The 20896-nt window shown below is 44.6% G+C and overlaps 1 pseudogene; it reads right to left on the bottom strand.

The window, feature by feature from the left end:
* Positions 1 to 19651: 19651 nt before the first annotated feature.
* LOC126249921 (5S ribosomal RNA) lies at positions 19652 to 19769 on the bottom strand (annotated as a pseudogene).
* Between the last annotated feature and the right edge of the window lie 1127 nt (positions 19770 to 20896).

Below are 20896 nucleotides of genomic sequence, written 5' to 3'. Positions count from 1 at the left end.
CTTGACTGGCATGGAAGATGTTGTCGTTGCAGTACTGGTGAAGAGGGTGATGCGAATCTTGAGCATCCCATCAGTGCTGAACATTGCAGCTATGCCAGACATATCCACCCTATTTGGGATAGGGACTATGCGCAGGATGTTGATATGTGACATGGATGTGGACTCGTGTGAAGTGTCCTCTATGCGGAGGATGAAGATGGATCTCTCGTGGAGCTGCAAGGAAAGTTCATCACGTGGGCACTCAGAGGCGTTGATTGAGATGCAAATTTTGTCGACAGTGGACATGGGGGCACTAGGGGCGGAAGGGGGTTTGGGGGAGGGGGAAATAACGTAGTTCAGGAGAAACACTAGAACACTCTGTGGGGGTACTGGGTGCCAGTACTTGTGATGGGATAATGTCACACGCAACATGTGGTTGGGCCTGAGGTTGTGGATTGTCACACACAGTGCCTGAGTGAAGTGAGGGTAGAGTATCAGCACACGCAACCACTGAGTTCCCCATAGGTCTAGACTTGGTGCACAAGGGAGTGGGCAGTCTGTGTGAGATCGGGTTTGTCACCTGACAGAGGAACACTCAACTCGAGAGGGTGTGGTACAGATTCCTTGATCATCCAGGCTGGTTTTATGCATTGAAGGGAAACTGTCTGCTGATGGTCACTGATGAGAATGTCCATAGTATTGTCTGTGCGAGCCACTACTCGATGTGGGCCAGAGTAAGGTGGCTGTAATGCCAGTTTGACTGTGACATCCCATAACATAACGAACTTGCAGGAGTACAGTGCCGAATGCAGAAAGACCCAAGGACGGGTATGTGGTCATGGAGGGGGCATGCAGATCACAGTTATGTGCCTCTGGACACACTCAACTAGAATGGGGAGAGTGGATACATCAACGATTGCTTTGTCGTTGACGAACTCTGCAGGGAGAACTAGGATCTCACAATACAGGAGCTCCACAAGTGAAGTGTGGAGGTCTGTTGTATAAGCTGTGCATATTCCTAACATAACCAAGGGAAGGACGCTGGACCACTCACCATCATGGCACATGAGGGCCACTTTCAGAGTTCTGTGCCACCACTCATCCAGTCTGTTGCTGTGTGGGTGGTAAGCCATAGTGCGAAATCTATCCTCCCCACAGAGTGCACAGAGTTTGTTAAACAGCAGGGATTCAAAATGCCTTCCCTGGTCAGTGGTGATGAATGTAGGTCAGCTGAATTGAGCTATCCAGTAGGACATGAATGTGCATGCTACAGAATCTGCTGTGATGTTCTGCAGGGGTATTGCCTCCACCCAATGTGTAATGCTGTCGATGACAGACAGGATATACCTGAAACCATCAGACATGGATAACGGTCCTATGAAGTCCAGATGCACATGTTGGAAGCAGCGTTTCGGGATGTTGAATTAACCTAGATGGGGTTGTGTGTGCCTGTCAACTTTTTCTGCACTGGCGCTATAAACAAGCATGAGCCCATATATCGCAATCCCTCTTCACATCCGGCCACAGAAAGCATTCTGTTGTGGTGGTGGTGGTTAGTGTTTAACGTCCCATCGACAACGAGGTCATTAGAGACGGAGCGAAAGCTCGGATTAGGGAAGGATTGGGAAGGAAATCGGCCGTGCCCTTTCGAAGGAACCATCCCGGCATTTGCCTGAAACGATTTAGGGAAATCATGGAAAACCTAAATCAGGATGGCTGGAGACGGGATTGAACCGTCGTCCTCCCGAATGTGAGTCCAGTGGGCTAACCACTGCGCCACCTCACTCAGTAAGCATTCTGTAACAAGGCGCGTAGTAGCCTTAGCACCAGGATGTGAAAGGTTATGTCATGTAGTGAATACTTGGTGACGCAGTGCAAGGGGAACAATAGGTCGGGCAGTGCTCAAACACGTATCACATCACAGTGGCCTGACCGAGCCCAGTAGGTTGCAGGAAACGATCTGGAAGGAAGTATCTGGGTCCTGTCGTATGTTATACAATTCGGTATCATTGTTCTGTAAGTGGGCCAATTCGTCGAAATTAATGGGGGACGGAAGTCCAGTGATACATGATAGGTAGCTGGCCACCACATTTTCTGAACCTCGGATGTAACGGATGTCTGTTGTGTATTGGCAAATTAAGTCCATCTGCTGAAACCTACGTGGGGGAAGGTCAACAGCGGGTTTATGGATAGCCTCCACAAGGGCGCGATGATCTGTGAAAATTATGTTCCTTCCTTTGATGTCTGTGCTGAAATATTTAAAGCTTCATATACTGCAAGCAATTCTCTGTCAGATGCTGACCATTTACGTAGAGCTGTAGATAGTTGTTTGGAAAAAAAAAAAAAAAAAAAAAAAACAGAGTGGTTGTGTTGTGTCTCCGACATGCTGTTGGAGGACTGCACCAATTGCAAAATCACTTGCATCCACTGTAATAGAGATGCAGGCATCTGGCTAAAGGTGGGTGAGAGTGACAGCATGTGCTAACGCTGACTTAAGGTCTTTGAAAGCTCTCACCATGTTGTCAGACCACTGTACTCGGCGATTACCCGAGGTTTGTTTCCCGGCCAATGTGTCAGTCAAAGAGGCTTGAACTGCTGTTGCCATCGGCAGGTTATGATGGAAGAAATGGATAGTTCCTAAAAACCAGCATAATTCACGAAACGACAATGGGAGAGGTAGATTGCGAATGCAGTCAACCCGCTCCTGAGGGGGGCGTGTATCTTCCGAGGAGATGGTGTACCTCAGAAAAGTGACTGCGGAGTTGTGACTTGTCGTTATTGATCTCGACTCCATTACGTGTCAGTAAGTCCTGTATTGTGGCCAGGTGGAGTTTGTGTTCTCTGTCAGAGGAGGAAAAAATGAGTATGTCGTCGAGGTATGTGTAACAATATGTGCAGTTAAACAGAAGTGAGTCTATAAAATGTTACCAAGTTTGGGCCACGTTTTTGAGACCATAAGGCATGTAACAAAATTTGTAGAGGCTGAAAGGTGTGCTCAACTCTGTCTTTGGTATGTCACTCTGTTGCACGGGTATCTGTAAATATGCCTTGCGACAAGATTAGATTAGATTAGTTATTCGTTCCATAGATCTGTTTTGAGGAGATCCTCATGGATGTGGAACATGTCAATCTTTTCTCTCTCTCTCTCTCTCTCTCTCTCTCTCTCTCTCTCTCTCCTTCTTCTTCTTCTTCTTCTTCTTCTTCTTCTTCTTCTTCTTTTTTTTTTTTTTTTTTTAAAAAAAGGCTGAAACAACAATACTAATAGTACGAATATATACAATACATCATTTGTTTCTATTAAAAAATTCGTCAGTGGAGTAGAAGGAGTTGGCCACTAGTAAGTCTTTCAGGCTCCTTTTAAACTGATCTTTATTTGTAACTAAATTTTTTATGTTTTGCTGGCAATGAAGATGAGTGTTCCTGAGTAGTGGACCCCTTTTTGAACTAAAGTAAGTGCTTTTAAGTCCTTGTGCAGATCATTTTGGTTCCTGGTATTGTATGTATTAACTGAGCTGTTTGTTGGAAAAATTTCATTAAGGAGGAAATATACTGAGAGGCAGTAGTTAGTATACCCAGTTCTTTGAAGAGGTTTCTACAGGATGTCCATGAATTTGCTCCACAAATAATATGTATTACTCGCTTTTGGACTCTGAAAACTTTTGTTTGACTTGAAGAATTACCCCAAAATATTATACCATATGACATTATGGAATGAAAGTAGCCAAAGTATGAAAGCATTTTCATTTTTATGTTGCCTATGTCTGCTAACACTCGAATTGCAAATACAGATTTGTTAAGGTGTTTCTGCAGTTCTATGGTGTGCTCCTCCCAACTGAATTTATTATCAAGTTGTAATCCCAGGAATTTAAGACTATGAACCTCTTCTATCTGCTCTTCTTCATACTTTATGCATATGCTGGGTGGAAACCTCTTACAGGCTCTGAATTGCATATAGTGAGTCTTTTCAATGTTTAATGTCAGTGAGTTGTCTTTAAACCATTTATTAATATCCATGAAAATATCATTAGCAGATCTTTCTAGAACTACACTCGGCATACTATTTATTGCAATACTTGTGTCATCTGCAAACAAAACGAACTCTGCTTCTGGCAGTGTAACTGATGAGAGATCATTAATGTACACAAGAAAAAGCAATGGCCCTAAGATGGATCCTTGTGGGAAACCAAATGTAATTTCTTTCCATTCTGATGATGACTGATGACTTAATTCACTAGTCCCTTGTACTGACACCTTTTGTTTCCTGTTAGTGAGGTATGACTTGAACCATTTTGCAGCACTGCCCATGACACCATAGAATTCTAATTTATTTAAAAGGATGTTGTGGTTCACACAATTGAATGCTTTTGACCAATCACAGAAAATACCTGCTACATGTAACTTGTTATTTAATGAATTAAATACATTTTCACTGTAGGTGTAAACAGCCTTTACAACATCAGAACCCTTCAGAAATCCAAACTGTGTTCTTGATAATATGTTATTTGTGGTCAGATGGTTGAGAAGCTGCCTGTAAATTACTTTTTCTAAAATTTTTGAGAATGCTGGCAAAAGTGAAATCGGTCTGTAGTTTGATGGTATCTCTTTATCCCCTTTCATGAACAGAGGCTTAACATCTGCATATTTTAGGCAGTCAGGAAATGTCCCAGTTATAATTGACTGGTTACACAAGTAACTTAGAATTGTACTAAACTCACAAGAATATGCCTTAATTAACTTTGTGGATATTTCATCGTAACCACTAGAATGCTTTGTTTTTAAAGATTTTATTATGGAAGTTATTTCTTTTGGTGAAGTGAGTGACAAATTCATGTACCTGAAGCTATTTGTAAAGGCTAGTTTCAGATATTCAAGGGCATTATTTACTGATCCTGACAATCCCATTCTATCAGTAATGGATATAAAGTACTTGTTAAATAGATTTGCCACACTATGCCCATCGGTTACTAATGTGTCATCTACCCTTAGTGCTATTTGCTCCTGTTCCTTTCTGGTTCTACCAGTCTCCTCTTTCACTATATCCCATATTGTTTTTATTTTGTTCCCTGGCATTGCTATCTTCTTCTCATAGTGCATTTCTTTAGATGTCTGAATTACTTTTTTTAGTATTTTACAGTATTCTTTGTATTTAGTTAAATCATCAGCATTGGAGCTATTCTTGGTAGACAGATACATTTTCCTTTTTGTCTTACAGGAAATATTTATTCCTTGTGTGATCCATGGTTTTATTAGACTTCTGTTTAATTTGAGTAACTTTTAGAGGAAAACAGTTTTCAAACATGGTACTGACATTGTTCATGACTGTGTTATATTTTTCATTCATGTCATGAGCACTATAAACATCTTTCCAGTTCATATCTTTGAGCAGTTTTCTAAAACACTCAATGTTTGGTTGATTGACTACTCTCCTGTACTCAGATTTAGCAGTCTTGAGAATCTGCTTAGAATTTACATCTAAAACAAGGAGCTGCATGTCACGATCTGATAGTCCATTTATTACAGGTTTTATGATATGATTTTGTTCCTTTGATTTGTCTATAAAAATGTTATCAATGGCTGTCCTTGAGGATTTAGTGATCCTAGTTGGAAAGTTTACAGTGTGAGTTAGATTGAAAGACAACATTACTAACTGCAGTAAATGTTTACTGGAAGATTGCATTAGAAAATCTGTTTTAAAGTCACCAGCAATCAAAATTTCTTTGTTTCTTCCTGTTAAATAACCCAAAAGAGCTTCTAGATGATTTACGAATAGATTATAATTTCCTGCAGGTGCTTGGTAAATAGTTACTATTATTTAGGATCTGTTATGGAACTCTACTTCTGTTGCACATGCTCCTAGATGCTGCTCCAAACAGAATTTATTAATGTCAATGGTCTTGAATTTATGGCAATTTTTAATAAATGTGGCAACTCCTCCTCCATCCATATCTACTCTGCAGAAGTAGGAAGCTAGCTTAAATCCTGAAATGTCTAACATATCTATACCAGTGGTCACTTAATCTTCATAGAGGCAGATTATGTCAATTTGGTTAGATGAATTCATTACATTGATACAAATGAGTAGTTCATCAACTTTATTTCTGAGTCCTGGAATGTTCTGGTGTAATAAAGATAAATGATACTGCATACTAATGGGATTCTAACTGCTTTGGTGAAGATGAACTGGCAGCTTCTGATTACTTTCTGTTAGACATTGTTTAAATGGAGGCTGTATGCTAAAATCTGACTCCTGTTCATCTGTTTTCTCAAACTGAGTGTGTCTGCCAATCTCTCTTAAAACTCGTTTTCTTTCCCCCTTCCCTATCCTAAAAAAGGCATCTCTCTGACACCTGTGACCACTGGTATTTTACCACTTGTGACAGTGTCCCCCCTTAAGTTTTCTGCAATCAACCGAGACAGTTTTCCCTTCCCTTTCCTACTGAGGTGAAGACCATGCCTAGTGTAGTCACACCTATCGATAGCATCCACAGGAATCAAACCAATATGGGACCCTATATCCGTCCTAAGCAGCCACTCCAACTCCAAGTTCACCCTCCCTACAGAAGAGTTCAAATGAGGCCGATCATGGCGTCTCAACACAGACACAAATCCCACACTCGTATGCTTCGTTGCTGATGCTATCTTCACCAGGTCACTCTCTATGGAATATTCAGAGTCTCAGTCAATGCTATTTCCCGGACCACCCACTATAACCAAGGCATCCTCCTTTGTGAAATCCTTGCATAAAGAACCTACATCCTCTGTTACCTGACCCAGATCTGCACTAGGCTAGAAAAAGTTTGTGACCTGGTACTCTGGACCTAGATTTTCCTGCAGTAGTTGCCCAGCACCTCTACCATGGGAACTACCTAACAACATTACTTTCTTTCTCTTTACAAATTTCCCTACCTTTTTCAAGTCCTTGAAAGCTTGTTGTGCCCTTTCTACAGCTTCAGACAGTCCAAGACACTGAAGATGCATGCTCCGCTAAGTACTTGTGCGAAGTCTTGTATGTGAGGTATTGGATAATTGTCTAATATGGTCCACGCATTGAGGTGTCGGACTGTTCTGTCCTTTTTGGGAACTAAATGCATGGGTGAAGACCAGTTACTGTCTGACGGCCAAACAATACATGCCCACAGAAGTTCCTCCACTGTGGCCTTAGCGAGGCTTAGTTTATGTGGCGGCAGTCGACGCGTTTTATGATGCACTGGTGGCCCGTCTGTTGTGGCAATTTTGTGTGCCATGCCATTCATGATAGCGTTCAGCTGGGCTGGCGAACTCGCTTGGGGGCCATCGCGAATGGGAATCGGTAGCACGTGAGAGTCACTAACCTGATGTGCCGGGTTAGCTGTCCATGTCGGCGGCAACAAAGTTCTCAATGTGGGTCTCCAGTGTCAGGTGGCGGCAGTGTTGAGAGGCGTTGTACAATGCATCATGCCTCGGCGAGGGCTTGTGTAGCTGATGATATGGCGTGATTCAGTTCGGCGTTGCGAGCACGATCATCAACTGGAGAGCGCTTGGACTGAAGTTGGGCAATGGAAGTTGCGAGGCTGTCCACCAGTGAAGAGCACTTGATGAGAGCTATGGCAAAAGCATTGGGAAGCTGAGGGGGAGGGGGGTTGAGGAGGCGACTGAACACACAGTATGAATGGACGAGGTGTGGGTCAATAATGTGGCCGACTGTAGGCTTGGAGACAGTCCAACGTGAAAATGGAAGTCAGTGCCTGGGTCTTCTACATCAGCCTCATAGAAGGACCAAGTGAACTATTTCCCAGGTATGAGCTCGATAGGTAACTCAGCCAAACTGTTGACATGAGGTGGTGCTTTATTTACTGCTCAAAGGAACAGTTTGGCTGGTGTCATGTCCTTTACGATAAATGTGGGACGTATGACACTAACGTCCACACCGGTATCGACAAGAAAATACCAATGCGAACCTAAATCCAAGGTGTACACACATCCTCATGGGGTGGGGGATCAGACAGAATGCAACATCTATGGGCACCCTTGCATGTACCTGCGAGCCATGGTGCCTACTGCAGCCCACATGCGGCATTTGGGAATGCGCAGAGTGGGCAGCAGTTGCGAGCGGTGTCCCTGTAAGTAGAGTGGAACCAGCATATGCGTGAGTCAGCAGTATTCGTCCCACCAGCTGAAGTGTCAGGTGAGGAAAGGTGGGGTGGTCAGGCACTAGCCCGGTTGGGCTGGGGAGAGGTTGGTGCTGGCCTGCTGACGATTCCCGGTCCTTGGCCACTAGATGGCTGCTGTTTTGTGTGCTGTCCATGACAGGCATTCGCCTGGCATTTACTGCCCGATGGTGGAAGTATATTCAGAGGATTACCAACCTTCACGGTATTAGGCACTGTGCTGCGTGGAGGGAGGTGGTGGTGCCGAATAATGGTGTATGCCTGGTCTGCCAGCCGTAGTTTATCCTCGAGTGACACTGCGGTATGTTGAAGTAAATGTAATTGTAGTTCTTGCAGCAGCTTCACCAACCATGATGCCCAGAGTGCTAAGTTCAACAAGATCTCGGTACTGGCCTGCACACGCAAGCATTGCCACAGCTGTGAGGGGGTTCTGTCGTCTAAAGTCTCATCATAAATAATGTTGTGAATCATACTCACTGGTGGACAGGAAATGCGTTCGATGAGTAGAGTGCGGGCAGAGGCGGTTTTATTATTCTTGGGTGTGTTCAGCAACAAGTCACTGTTGAGATCAGGGTGGTTGTGCAGGTGTTTCACTAAACACACAAAATGTGTGCTGTCATCCGCAATACCATGTATGTCCAACATGTTGTCCACCAAGGTAAACCATGTCACTGGGTTGTCCGGTTGTAATAGCGGCAGCTTGTTGGGGGTGTAGGAAAGGCATGAATCGTATGGGGATTCTGCATGGTGTTTTGCTGATGCAAACTGTGCCTCAGTGATGGGCAATTTGCTGTGTTGAATGTCCATTAGCTGTGCAGGCAAGAGTGATATCACATCCTTGTAGGCAGGAAACCTGTATTGCCACATGACAAGCACAGCACGGCAGGTGCAGAAGGATCAATGGCTGATGCAGACAAAATCTCGAGCAGAGTCATGAAATCATGATTGAACGCTGAGTGACAGGGCGGAACCATGGCAGGTGCGTCGCCCAAGGTGTGCGTGGGGTGGCAGGACGGGTAGGTGTATACATGGCCTGGCATGGTTGATGCGAGTGTCCCTTTGACCGGCGCAGAGGGAGACACATTAAATGGCAGACCACTCTGAGGAGGGGGTGGCCATGTATGTGGACCCCAAAACTGGATAGCTGCGTGGTCCATGTTGTGTGGTAGAAACTCAGGCAAGGGGTTTCCTGGATCTTGTGCTGGAGGAGCATTCTGTCAAGTGTAGAATGCTGTAGAAGGTGTCCTCACCAATGTGTACAGTGCCCAGTGTGGTGTGCTGGCAGAGGTTAGGGTTGTCTGGCCAGTTGAAGAAACACCAGAGATACGATCATTCCCAGTGTATTAGAAGCACATGGGATAAAGCATTGTGCTTCACAGTCAAATGTCCATTCTGCAGTCATGGCGTCCTGCACTGCTGGAAAAACTGGAGGTTGCGACATTGTCTATTGGCACAAAACCGGTGGTACATAATGAGCGTATGCAATGTATTTTTACAAGTCGGGGTCACCAATGTGGGTTTTCTGGCTATAGTGACTGACCGTGCACAGAAAACTCCAACTTATGGTGATCAGGCACTTTTATTAAGGTTTGTATAATTACAAAAAACAATATGGAAACTCAGAACACACTCATCGTAACCTATGTCCTACAAGACCAAACCAAAGAACAACCCCCAAAGACCATTTACTCTGCACTTTGCCAGTGGCAGTTACTGGTGGTCGATGGTTGCCACAGATTTATTCCCCCTTCTTGAGACCCATTTCAAACAGAATGTGTGGAAGGTAAATTAAGATCTAAGTTTTTTTGTAAACATTTGTTTTGTGTTTTTAATGCATTCCACATTATAGAGCATCTCCTCATTATGGGTTTGTGGAACAAATTGTACAGATAATGTAATGTAATGTAGAGTAGTGTCATTTGAATGGCATCTACACACGTTTACAAAAAAAGATGTGTATGATGCTATATGCCATCCAAGTGTAATTTGTTATTTATTGCTTATCAGTACATTATCAGTAAAAATATGTTGGTAAAAAATACAGTAACTAATCTTTTGTTTCAAAAAACAAAATTTATCTTTCAGTATAACCTTCATTCAACACTAAACATTTCATCCAGTCTGAATTAAGTGGTTTTTATTGCCAGAACAGAAAATTTTTTCTCATTCTACATTCCTGCCAAGAACTCTGTGTAGTTAGGAAACAGTAAAAAACCGTATGGATGTAAAATCTGATGAAAAGGGTAGTTCAAGAACTATTGTTAACCCTGTTACATGCTCACTTTTGATTGTTGTTAAAAGTATTATGGGAACGGGATGTGCGTAGAGGTATACTGAACGAACTGTCCCACAAATATCTACTCATAAATGTATATTTCCACTGTAGTCGTACACATATACACAGGAAGAAACATAAATGCAGACTGCTAGAATAACATGGCAGCTCAAATGTCCAATCTCAGTCAAAGATCATGTTGTTCATAGTCGATATGACCTATTGACGCCACACAGCCCCCCCCCTCCCCCCCTCCTGCAATACGGAGTACCTCAGGTGAGTCTTGGCTGGAGACAGTGTGGGCATTGACGCTGTTGGTTGTTGCACAAGACGGTAGGCGCAAGACCAGGACCTCCGCCTCGACCAGGGCGGGTCGCACTCACAAGGGACGGTGAGGCTATGCACAACACTTAAGTTTAGCTGGTCATTGGGTGGCAAGGTCGCGGTGTCTGTGAGTAGAATGAGAACTCGGTCATCAAGAGTTACAATTGAAATGTCGTCCACACAGTGTGGGGGTATGTTGCAGAGAAGGGTGACCATGGGAGGGGGTATCTCTGTAGTTGGTGAGGTAGCAGCGAAACCCGCACACTGGATGGAGGCTGACGTATCCAAGAAACCCACAAATAGTGACAGGGATGCATTGGGTGAAAAAATTGGCTCGGTGGCCTGAGGAGAAACATTGTCGGACTCGATGGTGGGAGAGAGACTAGCGGGAGAGCCGTTAGAATAATCTGACTTAGCCAGCAGGGGGTCATTGGGGTCAGTGTAATGAAACAGTTTGGGGAGAGTCTTTGACAATGATGCCAAAAGTTGCATCACCCCACTGGAGGAATTTAAAGGGGCCGAGGTAAGGTGGTTGCAGAGGTTGTCAGACCAAATCATCTCTCAGCATCACATGGGAGCAAGTGTTGAGAGTGGGTGGCACGTAAGTGTCCGGCGGGTAGTGGCTGATAGGTGGGTGCAGGTGCACATGTTTGAAGTGAGTGCACATGCGACTTATGAAATCCAAGTAAGGGGGGGGGGGGGGGGAAATCTTTGGGTACCTGTGGCTCAATGAGTTCCCTTGATCGGACGAGGTTCTCCCTGAAAGCAAATTCTGAGATAGTTCCCTGTAAGTTGGGCTTGAAAGTTGAGCGGAGGCCAAGGAGCACACATGGAAGGGCTATGGACCAGAGGCACTCGTGGCACCTGAGGGCCGTTTTCAGAGTGCAGTGCCACCATTCTACCAACCTGTTGCTTTGTGGTTGGTAGACTGTGGTATGAATTTTCTTTATGCCACAGATGTTACATAAAATGGTGAACAGGGAAGCCTCAAACTGCTGACCCTGGACGATGGTGATGGTGGTCGGGCAACTGAAACTGAACCTAGCAATCCCTGAGTAGATGAAACCCTTGGCCATGGTCTCGGCTGTGATGTTAGGTAAAGGAACTGCCTCTACCCAGCGGGACATGTGGTCGATTGTGGATAGAATGTGTGGAAGAGGACCGATAAGATTGATGTGTACATGGCAAAATCATCCTGGGGAAATGTTGAACCTGCCCAATGATAGGGTGGTGTAGCAGCCGATTTTGTTGCTTTGACAGGGGACGCAGCTGTGTGCCCAGGCCTGACAGTCCCATTTTATATGAAACGCTCAGAGACGATCTGTGTAGTGGCGTGGACACCAGGGTGAGCGTGGTTATGCAGCACATTTAAGGCCTGCTGACGCAGGGGGTGGGTGGGTAGGGGGGGTGGGGGTGGGGGAAGCAATGGGCGTAAGGTACCAGTAGAAGAATTGCACCACACCTCGTCCACAACACTGGTGAATTTAGCTTTGGTAAACACAAGGGATGTTTGAGGGTCCGCGAAGAGAGCTTGAGATTCCTTGTTGGAGGCTTGCAGGGCTGCCAGGTTGGATAAGTCTATGATGTTACAATGAAATGAATACCCTTAGCTGCATACAGGCGTTGATATAAGTCAACGGGGACAGTTGAAAATGTGTGCCCTGACCTGGACTTGAACCCAGGATCTCTGGCTTACATTGCAGATGCTCTATCCATCTGAGCCAATGAGAACACAGAGGATAGTGCGACTTCAGGGACTTATCTCTGGCACGCCTCCCGTGAGACCCACATTCTCAACTTATTGTCCTGCACTATATTCATAGTGCCCCTGCCCATTATACTCATTATTCACAGCTTTACTGACGATTCCTGTAACAGTTTGGGCACTGTTTGTACATCTGCACAGAAGAAGATGGTCAAATGGCTGGTGAGCCTTAACTATATGCAGATGGCATCTGTTCTTTTGGACATGTTTATTAACAGGTGGGGCGGCTGCTTGTGCGGTGTGCGTGGTCGCATTGCGTGCACGACTGTCATTAGAAGCACTGTTTGAAACACAAGGCACTGAACATGGCAAGCGCATCGGCAGTGCGGAGTCTACCAGACATGAATTGTCACATGCGATTAATGTGTTTGGACTAACCTAATGAGCTTCCAAGCTGGTGTTGTATGGAGAAGCTCGATTAGGTGGCAGAACTGAGGACTGCAGTTTTAGCAGTGAGTTATGAGCCGCGACAAGCTCACTGTAGGTGTGTGCGATGCATTGTTTCAGCTCGTCATTGTCCCAGCGGAGTTGTGCTGCCGGGTCATATTCTAACAGTAGATTAGTTACACAGGTCACAGTGTTGCCCGCAAGGGCGGAGCACCCGCGTACTAACTCACATGTCATGAGGGGAGCAGAGCAGGGAACATAAGTGGGGGAGCACAGTATCTGAGTGTTAGTGGGATGGTGTAGCACTGAGCCCTGAACTACACTCCTGGAAATGGAAAAAAGAACACATTGACACCGGTGTGTCAGACCCACCATACTTGCTCCGGACACTGCGAGAGGGCTGTACAAGCAATGATCACACGCACGGCACAGCAGACACACCAGGAACCGCGGTGTTGGCCGTCGAATCGCGCTAGCTGCGCAGCATTTTTGCACCGCCGCCGTCAGTGTCAGCCAGTTTGCCGTGGCATACGGAGCTCCATCGCAGTCTTTAACACTGGTAGCATGCCGCGACAGCGTGGACGTGAACCGTATGTGCAGTTGATGGACTTTGAGCGAGGGTGTATAGTGGGCATGCGGGAGGCCGGGTGGACGTACCGCCGAATTGCTCAACACGTGGGGCGTGAGGTCTCCACAGTACATCGATGTTGTCGCCAGTGGTCGGCGGAAGGTGCACGTGCCCGTCGACCTGGGACCGGACCGCAGCGACGCACGGATGCACGCCAAGACCGTAGGATCCTACGCAGTGCCGTAGGGGACCGCACCGCCACTTCCCAGCAAATTAGGGACACTGTTGCTCCTGGGGTATCGGCGAGGACCATTCGCAACTGTCTCCATGAAGCTGGACTACGGTCCCGCACACTGTTAGGCCGTCTTCCGCTCACGCCCCAACATCGTGCAGCCCGCCTCCTGTGGTGTCGCGACAGGCGTGAATGGAGGGACGAATGGAGACGTGTCGTCTTCAGCGATGAGAGTCGCTTCTGCCTTGGTGCCAATGATGGTCGTATGCGTGTTTGGCGCCGTGCAGGTGAGCGCCACAATCAGGACTGCATACGACCGAGGCACACAGGGCCAACACCCGGCATCATGGTGTGGGGAGCGATCTCCTACACTGGCCGTACACCACTGGTGATCGTCGAGGGGACACTGAATAGTGCACGGTACATCCAAACCGTCATCGAACCCATCGTTCTACCATTCCTAGACCGGCAAGGGAACTTGCTGTTCCAACAGGACAATGCACGTCCGCATGTATCCCGTGCCACCCAACGTGCTCTAGAAGGTGTAAGTCAACTACCCTGGCCAGCAAGATCTCCGGATCTGTCCCCCATTGAGCATGTTTGGGACTGGATGAAGCGTCGTCTCACGCGGTCTGCACGTCCAGCACGAACGCTGGTCCAACTGAGGCGCCAGGTGGAAATGGCATGGCAAGCCGTTCCACAGGACTACATCCAGCATCTCTACGATCGTCTCCATGGGAGAATAGCAGCCTGCATTGCTGCGAAAGGTGGATATACACTGTACTAGTGCCGACATTGTGCATGCTCTGTTGCCTGTGTCTATGTGCCTGTGGTTCTGTCAGTGTGATCATGTGATGTATCTGACCCCAGGAATGTGTCAATAAAGTTTCCCCTTCCTGGGACAATGAATTCACGGTGTTCTTATTTCAATGTCCTGGAGTGTACTTTCAGAGAGAGTTTGTAATGGGACAAAAAATCCATACTGATAATTGGTTCATCAATGTTGGCAATGTAGAATGTCCATGGAAAACACAGAGAATTGTGCCAACTTGCAGTGAGTGGTGAGCTGGCTGGCATTGTCATAGCAATGAATACAGTTGGTCTATGATGTGGAGATGAGAGCCGATTGACTCGAAGAACTGTGGTAGAAGGTGGAACTGTAGATCAGTAGGCAGCTTGGCAGACCACACTGCACACAGAGTGATGTCTGGCATGGTATGCTCACTCACAAGTAACCGAAGGTGGTGCCAGAGTTGTGATGGGGTTTGATCCCTCTGGTGTTCCAAGTACAAGATCTTGATGATTAATTCTTGTGGTGATGAAGTGAGTTGTTCAATGATCATCTTCTTTGTGAACTCATATTTTGGTGGGGGTGGTGGTGAGAGGAGTAGATTGCAAGTTAAGTCTGAATGATCATGGAGGTGCGTGACGAGACACAGGAATTCAGAGTTGTCATCGGACATGTGATGCAACTCAAAAAGATGCTCAACAAGCACAAACCAAGATACTGGGTTGTCCTCGTATAAAGGTGGCAGCTTTGGCAGATGACTAGGAGTTGGGGACGAAGGCAGCTTTGGTGTCTCTTGGAAAACCGTCTGGTCCATGATGGGAGAGCCCATACAGCAGGCCGGCGTGGTAGGTGCGGGTGTGTTTCTGGCAAAAACATCCATAGCAACCGCAGGTTGTATTGTCCTTGATGTGTCGCAAAAAGACCACGCTGCTGACACAGTCGGTACCGTGGGAACGGGGGCTGTGCGGTAGGAGTTTGGGTCCTGTGAACTGGGCCGTAGGCTACAGGCATTGATTTGAATCGACCTACCTCAGAAATAACATGGAAGGGCAGTGTGGCGGGCACAGGTAGTGCTGTGGGAGGGACGAGCAGCTGAGCAGTTGGAACTGGGCCCCCCGCGAGTGCCAGGGGGGTGGGGGGGAGGGGGGGGGAAGGAGGAGGTCAGTTGGTGGGTTGGTAACTCGTATGATAAAAGTTTCAGTTCTCTGCACACATTGAAGACACGCCCCATGACGTCAGACTATAAATGACTGATGGAACTTGCAGAAAGTCACTAAGACATTATTGGAAGGCTATTGGAAGGCGAAACACTGAATGATACACTTAAACCGACGTGGTTGAAAACTTGAGCGACTGGTCTGGGGGGTGAGTATGGAGAATTGTGCACACTAAAATGTCCGTCATTACTTTACAAATCAGGCAAAACTGGACCAGGTCATCATTGATTGTGGCCATGTGCATTTTGTGGTAATGGCAGCACTGCACATGGCACCACAGTAACTGTCATTGCGGCCCATTGAGAGTCAAAGTATGTGTGCGAATGTAGATCGCTTTAGCATTATATGATCAATCGGTAGGTACACAGTTCTGAATGTTGTTCACTTCAAACTTTGCACGTTGGCAGGCACAGTCCAGCAACGCGAAACCTGAGTCCATTGTTTGTGTTAGTGGTGTAGCACTCGACCACTGTAGAGCAACAAAGTTTGAAGTTAACGTGTCTGGAGATTGCGAATCACTGTGAATTAAAGTAGAACCGGTCATTGGTGAAGGAATGAAGAGGTCCAGCTATTGTTGTTGAGCTTCCAAATCTTCGAACAAAGCATTGGGTGAGGCGGCCATGGCGGTGTGCACATAACCTGTTGATGCTACAACACCCGGCATGGTAGTCGAGGAAGACGTGCAAATTTTGGGGTCACCAGTATGTGAACAGGATGCATGTAGAGGTATACTGAATGAACTGTCCCACAAATATCTACACATAAATATATATTTCCACAATAGTCATACACATGTTCACAGCAAGAGACATAAATGCAGACTGCTAGAATAACATGGCGGCTCGAATGTCCAATCTCAGTCAAAGATCATGTTGTTCATGGTCGATATGACCTATCGATGCCACAGTATCATGCTTTTCTCAATTTTCCTTCCTTCTTCAGATTCTGAGATTTAAAGTTTACATTCAACAAACAACATTGTGTGGTTTATATTCTCATGTTTTTATGTCCAGCTGCCTCAAAGAACTCTGCTGCTCAACTCACAGAAAGATAAGTTTCCACTAATTATTACTTTATTACAATTTAAGTGCATGGTAGAGCTTCTTAGTTTACTGTAAAAGTAGTGTCTTATGTGACAAATGTGGATGTTGCCATAATTAGTACGGAAGAAACATCTCAAGACCTTGGGGTAATGCTTCCTGTGGGTGATTGTAGCAGGGAAACCAGTAAAATGTCAGATGAGGCTATTCCATGGAATTAGAAATTATGCCACTGAGACTAGAAAAGTTTGTGGCAGGGGAGAAAGATTTGTGCCCTTCAGGTAGAATTAGAAATGGCGTATTTTGAATTAGATAAGTTGAAGGAGGAAAGAGACACTGGGAGGTGGGAACAGGCGACAAGTAATAGGTAAAATGAGAAAACCTCAGAAATCACATTACAAATTCTGGTTAGCAACCACTTTGACTTGCTATGTGAAACAGAAGAGTCTCAACAAATTTTCGAGCAAAGTAAAATGTACCAAATTTGTAGGAATGAGTAGGCTAGATTGGTAGAAAAGTCAAGTAGAAATTGAAAAGTCCTGCTGCTAAGTAGCAGTCACAGGAGGGATGAAGGTCAAATACTACAGGAAAAGCTAGATGTAGACTACCAGGTCATGAGCATCATGAAACCTTGTGGAAGTTTAGCCATGTCACAGAGAACATAGGGGCATTGTGCAGAGATTTTGTTGGAGAGGACAGTTACCTATAGTAGGAGGAGCAGCAGGAAACAGCCAGCCAGCAACTTATAGTATAATGTTGATGTAACCTGGAGGAAATAGGAGCAGCAAAGCACACACTCATGTCAGGTTTATCGAGATTTTACAGCTCCGTGAGTGGCCCAAGAGCTGACTGGATTGCTTTTGATTGAAACAAAATTTCATATATGTCCTGCACCTGTTGCTGCAGTTAGGAGATGGTGTTACACATAGCATGGGCTTGCACCTGAATAGAAGGGGGAAGGGCAGATTAGCTGAGCGTCCTGCAGAAAGTGTAAGAGGAACCACAGGCACACAAGAAAAAATCTCTGTGTTCCCTGGAGTCAGAGAGGCACATTTTTTGGCTTAGAGTCAGCTTACAGACAGACAGTACTGAGAGAAATTAGAGCAGAACATGACCATAACATATATAACAGTTTCCAAAAAAAATAATATTAATTTATTTCATCAGTACATTTGGGTGTTGAAAAGCAAGTAGATGAGCTTCTCGTATGACTAAAAGATGTGGAAAATTCTGTGCACCTCTGAAGACCATGTAACCATAGGGGCAGAGAAGTCAAATATCAAGGATTATAGACTACCATCATTATTGTATATAGTTAATGTGGGAAAAGGAAAAGTTGCAACATATGTGAAAGTTGGAAACAAAGACAAAAATATTGAAAATGTGGTGTCAACTGAAAATCAAAGTACCAAGGCACCTCATGATGGAACTACAAGTAAACATAGTCACTGCCAGAAGCAATTATGAATGAGACACGGTTGTGCAGATATCCCCAGAAGAGTTTCTATGTGCCGCTGCATCAGCATACTTACTTACATCTGAGTCAAGTGGTGCTCAGCCTCCACTCAGCAAGCAACACCAAAGACAACAACATTGTCACTCTATGGAGCCAGCACTGTAACAAATGCTTGAGAACAGACCACATTACTGTGTGAGAAGAAACTAATATCTTGTTCTGTATCAAGTAATTTACTGATATTCAGTCACAGGAATAAATATGCATGACATTCCTGTGGACGTGGATGGTAACAACTTAAGTATTTCATCTTGTTCATGTTATAATGAAGTGATCTAATATTTTATGTGTTGTAGTTTCATCTTGGCCCCTCGAGGAGTAAGGGTACAAACCCACTACTGTACTGGCAAGTGTTAATTGATCTGGTACAACAGAAACAAATAGTTTTTGTGTAGATCAGAACCTAGAAGCATGTGCTTGTGAGTTGTTACTTCATAATACTTCTATGGTAGATCTCGTATAGCAAACTTTCAGCTATATTTCAGTGTACATTTCTTAAAATATATGGACAGGAAAAATGAACTGGAGTTATTATTTGGTTGTTTAAATCAAATTTGAGTAGTCAGTTTTCCGATTCATGTGCAGTAAGATAGTAAGATATGGACTGATAACATTTTTATAAACAGTGCTCAGACTGAAAGAGTTATTGTGTACCCGTATCTTAATGGACTATCTGATCATGTCTCACAATTAATGGAAATAAACAATACAACATCTTACAGTCCTGAGGCAGGTTCATACAAAGCAGTGAGGCTTATTAATGAGAACAGGATACAATGTTTTAAGAGTAAGTTAAAAAGAGGTGGTATAGGATGAGGTATATATATATAGAAAAAGATGCTAAAACAAGTTCAATTTATTCTATACTAAATTTTTGTCAATATTTGGAAGTAGCTTTCCTAAAAGACTAAGTCATAGATAACTAAAGGAAATAAGATCTCATGTAAGAGGAAGAGGGAACATTATACAAAGAACAGAATAAGTCAAGATCTGACATTTCATGCACAGTACAAAAAATACTGTGATATTTTAAAGAAAATCATTAAAATCTGATGAAGATGTGAATCATGACAAAAATTAATAATACAGATAATTAGATTAAAACTTGTGAGTGTAGATATAACCATGGCAATTGGACCAATGTTAGTGCTGCACAGCTCACAGTTGGGATATTATGACCAAGAGACATGCAGTTGAAGACTACAAATGGGACTGTGTGCCTGCTGGTACACACCCTGTCAAAATCACCACACTCCACCTTCCGTCTTCAGGCCACGAGTGGCCTACCGAGACCATCCGAACGCTGTGTCATCCTCGGTCGGTCATAAGATGGTATTCTTGACCAAAGCCGCTACTATTCGGTCGAGTAGCTCCTCAGTTGGCATCATGGGGCTGAGTGCACCCTGAAAAATGGCAACAGCCCATGGCAGCCTGGATGGTCACCCATCCAAGTGCCGACCATGCCCGACAGCACTTAACTTCGATGATCTCACGGGAACCGGTGTATCCACTGCGGCAAGGCCATTGCCCAAAATCACCACACTTGCCATTAAAAATCATCATGCTCAGTTAGCGCTAATAGATATGGAAAGGTTTCGAAAGGAGACACTGACTTCGTGGAACTGAAAGGTTTATTGTCTCTAGTACAAGGCACGGCACATGGTCCTAACATCTCTATGCACACATACTGATGTTCACTCTTATTTCAGCTTGTTATTACTTTTATGCTTCATAACAAGGTATCACCAGTGCCGACGTCATGCTCATGCATGTGTCTGATGGTAGTGGTTACACAACTAGCACCTATACTTTGCTCAGCTGTCCAGGGTGTTGGCCGCAGTTTCCCCTCAGTCTCCAGTGAATGCCGACCTTGATCTGGGCAAAGCTCACCAAACAACAGCCTCTGGGTAGCCAGGAGCCAGCTCTGTTTGCTGCCATTGAGTAGTTGTCATACATAGTACTTATATACTGGTTAATTCCAAGTTCTTTTTCTAAAAATTCAGCATATGTCCCATCAGATCTCCTGTTATAGATTGGTTGCAAATAGATATTAGCATAGCATCTTGTTTGCTTTGTGACCAATATTTATCCCGAAACATTTTCTCAAATTCATATTCAAGCCTTGTACCCCAATTATAGGCTTTATCTTCCATCTGATTCACCAGGTATGCAGATTTCATTTTATCATTCCAACTTGCAGGTAACAGGCAGCAAAAATTACTAATAAAAGCTACAGGATGCAGTTTTTCTCTGCGATAAAATTTGCTGAATTTATAACTGTTAATGAACTCAATCTGTGGGTAATTTTTACTAATTATAGTTGTTTGTCCAGTAAAAGCTCCCAATTCCTGCTTCAATTTACTATTCATTACCAGATTGACCATTGCTCTAAAGTTTGTTTATTCATAGCACTGCTTGGCTTCCTATTTCTACCTTTTTCTCATTTCCATGAACTCTTTCAACTTCCTTCTCTTGACACTGTGCAGTCTCATTTGAAAGAACTGAAACCACTCTCTCCTCTAATATTGTTTGCTTTTTGTGAATTTCACCAATTTGACCCTTTTGGAAATTCATCTGCTGCATTAATTCCTTATTTACCTCTGACTGTTCCTCTTTTACCTTTTCTATTTGTTCATTTTTGTGCTTCCATTTTATT

The sequence above is a fragment of the Schistocerca nitens genome, chromosome 3 (genome assembly GCF_023898315.1).
Source record: "Schistocerca nitens isolate TAMUIC-IGC-003100 chromosome 3, iqSchNite1.1, whole genome shotgun sequence".
Classification (NCBI taxonomy): Eukaryota; Metazoa; Arthropoda; class Insecta; order Orthoptera; family Acrididae; genus Schistocerca; species Schistocerca nitens.
This window is presented reverse-complemented; position numbering and strand designations above follow the sequence as displayed.